General features: G+C 38.8%; 1 pseudogene; it reads left to right on the top strand.

The window, feature by feature from the left end:
* Positions 1-3096: 3096 nt before the first annotated feature.
* Positions 3097-4398, top strand: LOC138054559 (uncharacterized; annotated as a pseudogene).
* The last annotated feature ends 4027 nt before the right edge of the window (positions 4399-8425 follow it).

The following is an 8425-nucleotide window of genomic DNA, read 5'->3' as shown; positions in this document are numbered from 1 at the left end:
ACAACTTGGTTTTACCTTGGAATGCTTTTTGGAAGACGAGGACGAGAAAATCAACGTGAAATGAAGTCTGGAATGCCTACCCTCAGACAGACATCCAACGGAATCAAGTACTTTGAACTGAACAGGCAATGTCCCGGTTCACTACCATCAACAAAAAAAACCATCAGGGTGGCCTTGCAGATCCTGAGGACAAATCTGACGCGAGCTTCTTGAATTCTGAACGTCATTTTTATCTTTATAAACCAACAGACAAAGATTGTTAAAAAAATGTAGAAAATGTAGAAAATGTAAAATGAAGAAATAATCTTAGAAAGGTCGTTTTATGTCTTAAACCAAAACTGCCGAAACCAGTGGGTTGGCCCGTTGTGTCTCTTGTTTCAAACTATTCAGTACCAATATAAGACAAAAAATGCCAAACCATAGGTGTTAAACAAGATAGAACAAGTCAAACAGATCTGCCGACAGATTGTGCACTGACTAAATTCAAAGATTGAAGACACAGGTAGCGAATAATGCTCTAAAACTAATGGCAAGTGCAAGTTACAACAATTACAAACCTGGAAATAACGAGCAAGGTTAATCCACCAAGATTGGTTAAAAAAAAGGCACAAGTGGTAAGAGCACGTGTTTTCTCGTTGACACTGATATCAAACCAGGAACGGAGGAAGACACTCTGTAAATAGAAATATCCTTGACAAGGCGTGTGCAGACTTAAAGAAAACAGGCTCTTGTCAATCAAAGTGATGCAAAAACAAGAACCTTCTATGAAGTTCCAAGATCAATATGCAAAATCTCCTTACTAACTAGCATTCATTTCTTGGAAGGTTAGTTCTGAGAGTTTTAAATCAGATTGAGTTCATTATGATGTCAGGAGAAAGAAATGAGGGTGAAAGAGTATGGGGTGAAATTATGACAAATTCGACTAAAACTACAGTAACAGCAGCAGTAAAAACAACCACAACAACAAGTCAACATTTCATTAAGAAAACTTCAGTTTCGGCTATGTGAGAAACGTTTTACAGGATCAGAGAGAACAAATGTTAAAACACACCATCGATAAAAATTACAAAAAAGTGGACTCAAACAACAAAAATTTGTACGTTTTTCTTGTCGATCTTTTGTCAGACGCTTCTAAAAGCCCCTCTGTTAGTGCACGACGGGAACATATCTTTTCAATATCTTTTCAATATTTTCTTTTCATGTTTGGGAAACTTTTATTCCAGCTCATACACTATTGTTTTGTAAACTCACAAACGAAAATTGTTTATTTAGAAAATTTTTATTTTGTCGCATTCGGAGACAACAAATCTTGAAACATACCATCGATAAAAATAAAATAAAAAAGACTGAAACAACAAAAATTTGTTTTTCTTGTCAATCGTTTGTCAGACGTTGCTAAAAGCCCCTCCATTAGCGCATCTGTGGTTGCGAAATCATTTTGATTTGCTGTTCCTCAGTTCGAGTTTTGCAGTGTGTGATGAGTTCTGGTCGATGTATAGTTCTGCTTATGACTTCACGGTGGATGGAAACCCAGGAACTGCGAGATTTAGGCGCTTAAGAGAAAACCATATTTCGATGGACGAATTGCTTAGTCACGCTTTCCACAAAGTTAACCTTGACCTCTCTCAGCCAGCATCTATTTATTTGCGGTTGCAGGTGCATTTGTGGAAGCTGTGTAGATTAAGCGTGAAAGTACACAAAAACTCTAAGTCACAACCATGTCTGGAATTTATCCATATGTAATTTCTGAGTTTCCTCTGTGGACCCTGGACATTTTATTTTTTTACAATTTACGATTGCTAGTTTTTTATGGACCCGTGACATTTTACCCTTGATCCTCAACCCTCGACCAAAACCCAAAGTCAACAGACATCAAATAAGCAAATGCTCTTTTAGCACCCTCCAGTTCCATCGGGGAACTTCCACCAGTCTCATTAGCTTAAAAATGAGATGAAATGATCATTCAAGTTTGAGTGGTACTGAGCACAACAAACATTAAATCATACAGCTGCTATATGTAAAAATGTTAGAAGGTAGCATGGAGTGATTTTCATGTAATTATAAATCACTGAAAATCCTTCTTGTACCATACATACCAAGGTAATCCTGCACTAAACAATTATAATTACTAATCCCCATGAAATTCTATTGTTCTCTGTCTGCATTAAATCAACGATTGTTGTCTTTAATATGGCAAAACAACTGTAAATAAATAAGCATGCTGCAATATTAAAAATATTGCAGTCTGCAGGCTGCAATACTTTAATATTGCAGCCTGTTTTAGGAAATTTAATGTATAAAGTGCGCAAAAACTGATAGTTTACAACATTGTCAACAGTACCATTTGCGTTTAATTCTCGTTCATTGCAACTTAATTTTTTGTGCCAGTGCCATTTTGATCAACTAAAACTTAAAAATAAATGCAGTCACGGAGACTGATAGTTACACGACGTTACCTTCGATTTCTGCTGAAATATCTGCGTTCGTAGAGCTCTGGGTAATAAATAATCCTTCGTCTTCCGACAAATCCATCGTCTTTCTAAAGCCAGGGATTTCTGCTGAAATATCTGCTTTCGTAGAACTCTTTGTAATAAATAACCCTTCGTCTTCCGACGAATCCATCATCTTTCTAAACCCAGGTTCGCACTGAGTAAAATGGCTGAATTCTCTGGCTTATAAAGTATGCAAATTTGCAGTGTTACACACCTTGCAGGAATTAATTCCATCGTTGGAATTGTTGTGAACAACTATAACAACGAGCTACAATAACAATCCTCGGCTTCATTAAAATCGAAGATATATTCATCACAAACAAGGAACAATAGCAATGAGCATCACAATTATCTCACATATGTGCGACTAAAATCGAAGATCCAACACAGACACACAACAATAGGATTTCATGGGGATCAATAATTATAATAGATAATTGCTTCGTCCTACGGCCTCAGCTGGCTGCAATATTTCTCATAATGCCATACTCCGATATCACGTTCCGCCATGTTGGTTTGCGAGCGGCACCCAAACGACGCTGGACGGGCATGCTTTCATTGAAGTGTTGTGTGACAAGGGTTTTGAGTGAGATACCACGCAAATATGGCAAACGATCATTGCTGTGTAAATTTCTGTACGAACGACAAACGAAACGAAAGTGGAAAGGATTTGTCTTTTTTCAACTTTCCCTCAAACAAGACACAGAGATTACAGTGGATTGCCGCAATAAAGCGAGATGAAGGGCCGCAATTTAAGGTGAGTACGACGAGTCATGAAGAGCGAGCTGTCAAACCCAGATGTTTTGTTTGTGACCAATATTGCGAGTTTCTCGATGTACGACTCAATTAGCTCGCTTCTTAATCAGGAAATAATTACTCGATATATATCTAGAAAAGATGAAGTCAATTATGAAGCCTAGATTATTCGGCTGAAGCGTTTTTTGGCCGGAGCTGTCAAACGCAGTTCGTCCACGTGGAACCGCCGTTTTGTTTGTTTTCATTGACTCGAAATGGTAATTGATATTCTATGAAATTCTCCTCTTGTTTTCAGCATTTTAATTTGGACTGTAAAACTTGTTTCCTAGATCAAGAAAGGCTCTACTCTGGTGTGTTCTGCTCACTTCAAGCCAAGCGACATGTATAGAACTATAACAGGGCTTACACGTCTGAAAGCAGGAGCAGTGCCATCACAGTTTGCATGGACAAAGAGCACTCAAGGACGCCCTGAAAATAAACTACAAAATTTAAAAAGTGTGAACGAAAAGCAAGCACAGGAGGAGCGACGACAATCTTTTGCTCATTCATTGCGACAGGATGTCGAATTAGACGAAGTGACTGAATCAGCAGCGGTGGAAGCCAGTGCTGGTGATCAACCAATACAGGCAATAGGAGAAACGGCCACAGATGAAGTGGAAAACGAAAACATTCAGCCTGCCGAGCTGAGTTCAGACGAACAAATTAAAATCCTTAAAGCCAAAATCAAAGAATTAGAGGAGGAGGTGGAATATCTCAAAGAATCAAAGTTTGGGGCTGAAAATATTTCCAAGAATTCTGAATTGCTCTCATTTTACACAGGCTTTGTATAAAAGGAACGATTCGATAGCTTTTACAGCTGGGTTGAACCATATGCCAAAACTACGATAAAATGGTCCCAGATTCAGCGTGAACGAGGAAAAGAAAACTACAAGCGAAGGCGTAGCAGTGGTAATTTTGCATTGTCACTCTATGACCAATTGTTTCTGTTTATGATAAGACTAAGATTAGGATTGCTGGAGACAGACTAAGGAGTAAGATTTAATATTAGCACAAGTACAGTTAGCAGAATTATTTTAACTTGGGCGAATTTCCTGTATACAATGCTTGGCCAAGTGCCAATTTGGCCCACTACTGCTCAGATAAAAAATAGTATGCCTGAGTGCTTCAAAACCATGTACCCTAAAACCAGAGTCATCATAGACTGCACTGAAACCAAGGTCCAAAGGCCTAGCTCTAAGGTTCTGAACTCAGAATTTTACTCTACCTACAAGTCTCATACCTCCTTAAAGTGCCTAGTTGGTATTGCTCCTCATGGTTCTGTAACATTTGTAAGTTGCCTTTATCAGGGTAGTATATCAGACAAGGAAATTACAAGACGCAGTGGAATTCTGTCACTACTTGAAGAAGGAGACGAGGTGATGGCAGATAAGGGTTTCCTGATTCAGGATTTATTAGGATAGGATAGGATAGGATAACTTTATTTAGACACGGTAAACTCATCAGTCGCAACTATAAAAACCTAATTAATTACCAGAATTATTACAAATTATACAACGACTACAGCTACATTATTCAAAATTGTTCTAAGTAATCAATAAATATAACTATAATATTAAATGACAAAATAAAAACCTGCTTTACATGAGTGCCGTGTATAGAATTGTAGATTAACTTGATGAAAAGAAACGCTCGCAGCCAGCCCGGAACGCTCTAAGGGAGTCAGCCTGCCTCAATTCGATTGGTAAATTATTCCAAAGAACTGCTCCAGTGTAGCTGAAGCTATTTTTCATATAGTTTGTGTGTGGCTGTGGGATAGCTAGTTTGCCCTCTGTGTCCCTTAAGGAGTAACTGGAGACGCTACTACGGTCAACAAATTTAGAACTAAGGTAATCGGGAGTAAGACCATTAAGCGACTTATAAACCATCACAGCCTTATGGATTGTTCGTTGAGAATCAAGTTTTATCCATCCAAGTTTTTGGATAAGGTTATCAGCGTTGGCATCATAGTTCGAGTAAGTGAGTATACGCGCAGCGCGATTTTTAAGTTTTGTAAGTTTACTGGCTAGGGTTTTGCCGCAATATCCCCAGACAGAATCGCAGTAATCAAAGTGAGGCTGTACTAAAGACATGAAGATTGATCGGAGAGTCTCATGTGGAACGAAAGACCTCACTCTCTTCAACGCTCCAATACCAGACGTGATTTTCTTACATAAAGTCTCAACATGAACATTCCAAGATAAAGTCTGATCAATATGAACACCTAGAGATTTCGTAGAGGTAACTTGAGTTATAGGTGCACCGTCAATAATAAGTGACGGAGGGTTGTGAAACGTGCTTAGCCTTTGCCTCGATCCGATCAACATAAACTCAGTTTTAGATGCGTTAAGAGTAAGCTTGTTAGCAGTTAGTCATCTTTCAACTCTAGCAAGATCCTCATTTAAAACAGTGTTAATACTTTGGGTGTTATTACTAGCAAAAGTTATGTGTGTGTCGTCAGCATACATTCGAGGTTCAGAATTTAATAGACAGTAAGGTAAGTTGTTAATATATATTAGAAAAAGGAGTAGACCCAGAATTGTACCTTGAGGTATACCACAAGTAAGGAAATGGTCCCCAGAGAGAGAGCCATTTATAAAACATCGTTGCTTGCGGCAGTCCAAGTATGATCTAAACCAATTGTATGAAGTGCCACTGACACCATATTTCGCAAGTTTAGACAAAAGAATATTGTGATCAACGGTGTCAAAGGCTTTCTTTAAATCCAAGAAAACGACTGCGTTTCCATTACCCTGATCAATGTTGTAAGCCCAGCTATCTGTAGCTTCAAGTAAGGCAGTGACAGTGGAATGAAGAGGTCGAAATCCCGATTGGTGTCTTGAAATGAGGGAAAATTCCATAAACAATAGAATGATTAAAGATAGTACAGAGTGATTCGGCTATTAAGTCAGCACATTCGCGCAAGAGTTTTGCAGATATTCTGTCCAAACCAGTAGATTTTCACTCACATAATCTGGATAAAAGAAGAAGAACCTTAGAGACGCTGGTCGGTTTTAGTTCGAATGTGCAGTGACCAGTCTCAGCTAAATAATCCAAATGAGAAGAATTGTCTTCATTGGCGTGAATATCATTTGCTAACTTAGGCCCAATAGAAGAAAAATGATCATTAAAGGCGTTAGACAACTCATGAGAATCATAAATAGAATTGCCACAGGGGAGCTTAAGTTCGCTTATGACACATTTGTGTGATTTCCTAGACATAAGCTCATTGACAATCCGCCAAGTGTTACGTGGATCACCTTGGTACTCATTGAGGGCATGCTTATAGTGACATTCTTTCGCACGTTTGATTTCATTGTTTACTATATAGCGAAGTTTTTTGAATTTACGCCAGTCCTCCGCATTACCAGAACGAGTAGCTTTTAACTTAAGAATATCTCTTGCATGCAAGCGCTTTTTGAGTTGCGAAGTAATCCAAGGTGATTTGCAAGGGCGAACACGTTTATTACGCAAGGGGGCATGCTTGTCAACACAACGAAGGAACAGTTTTTTCCAGGCTTCCCACATATCATTTGGGTTATCATAGTTACCTATGATCTGCCAATTTTGATGTGCAATATCTCTACGAAAATTGGATAAATTAAAGTTCTTAAATTTTCTATAGGTAACTGTAGTATGACCCCTCGAGGGTAAATCTATAGAAAGCTTGCGATAAGCATAAATAAGGCTGTGATCGCTTATGCCTATATGAGACACTCCAGAACATACAATCCTATCAGGACGGTTAGTAAAAACGAGGTCAATTAAAGTTGAAGAGGATTCAGTGCAACGAGTGGGATCAGTAATGAGCTGCTGCAGGCTGTAAACGTCAGCGATGCTAGAGAGTAGATTTGCGTTATGGTCCAATTGAGGAGCAGCTAAGTTGCAGTTCAGATCGCCCAAAACATAGAACTCAACATTCTCCGCGTCAATTTTACCTATAAGCGATTCGAAATAACTAAAGATCTCAACTGAAGAGTCAGGCGGCCTATACCAGGTTACCACGAGAAAAGGCTTTGATCTCGGTTTGCGGATTTCTATACAAAGATTTTCCAGTTGGTGAATACTCAAATCAGATCGCAAAGTATAACTAATGTTCGAGCAAACAAAGAAACAAAAACCACCGCCAAAGCGGCCATTTGTTTTCCTGTCACGGCGAATAATTTCATAGCCAGGAATGTAAACATCACTGTCCTTAACCGAGTCGTCAAGCCTGGTCTCGTTAATTGATAGAACATCAACCCAAAAAAGCTACTTTGACAATCCCTCCTTTCTTGTCTAGATCAAGGTCTCTTCAGTTCACCTCTAAAGAGGTTACTGAAACACAACAGAAGTATTATGTTGATCTACAAAATATCCATACCTCCCTCAAGAATGAGATTCAACTAATACCTCTTTCACCTCCTCCCCCCCCTTCTCTGGTAACACAATGCCCCCTACCTCCCCTTAAACTCCCTTCTATGGGGGGAGTATGGACATTTTAAGGAATAATTCTTCACATTTCTCAGCAAAGCTTGGGTCACTAATGCACTGGCAAATTGTTACGGTTCACAAGATACTTACAAACAAGTACCAAATAAACCAACGAAAGTTCATTGATGAAAGTTATCTACATTTCATGGTTACAATTTTACACCTCTTCCTCTACAAAGATGGACATTTGGGGTGCAGGTTCTTCATATTCTTAAAAAATGCAGATTATGCCCCTGTTTTTTTTAACAGTTCAGGGAGGAGGTATTCAAAGTAAAACTTATCTAATTTCATCTTCATCTCTGAACAAAAGTCTGCATCAAACCTCACTCTTTCTAAATGAAAGTCAGATTTACAATAAACATAAAATTCTACCCATTCACAGCCAGTCAACAACATCTGTCCCATGACCTGGTAGTAGTAGCTATGTGTTTTCTTAAGTTTATAAACTCCATTTACACATTTCAGATAATTCAACTCAGAGATTGAATCCTTGATAGGGCACTTGATTTCCAGCAGACCCCAGGGATTGTTTTCAGAGGGATCATAGACTCTTCGATCCGGAGAGGCAGCAGGGTGTGGGCAAGATGGATTGATAATCCCAGCAGGGAAAACATTGCAGTCTCCGCTGTCAGCATAAGCAGAAGCTGCCTCTTCTTCAGTATTTATGC

Source organism: Montipora capricornis, chromosome 6 (genome assembly GCF_036669925.1).
Source record: "Montipora capricornis isolate CH-2021 chromosome 6, ASM3666992v2, whole genome shotgun sequence".
Lineage (NCBI taxonomy): Eukaryota > Metazoa > Cnidaria > Anthozoa > Scleractinia > Acroporidae > Montipora > Montipora capricornis.
This window is presented reverse-complemented; position numbering and strand designations above follow the sequence as displayed.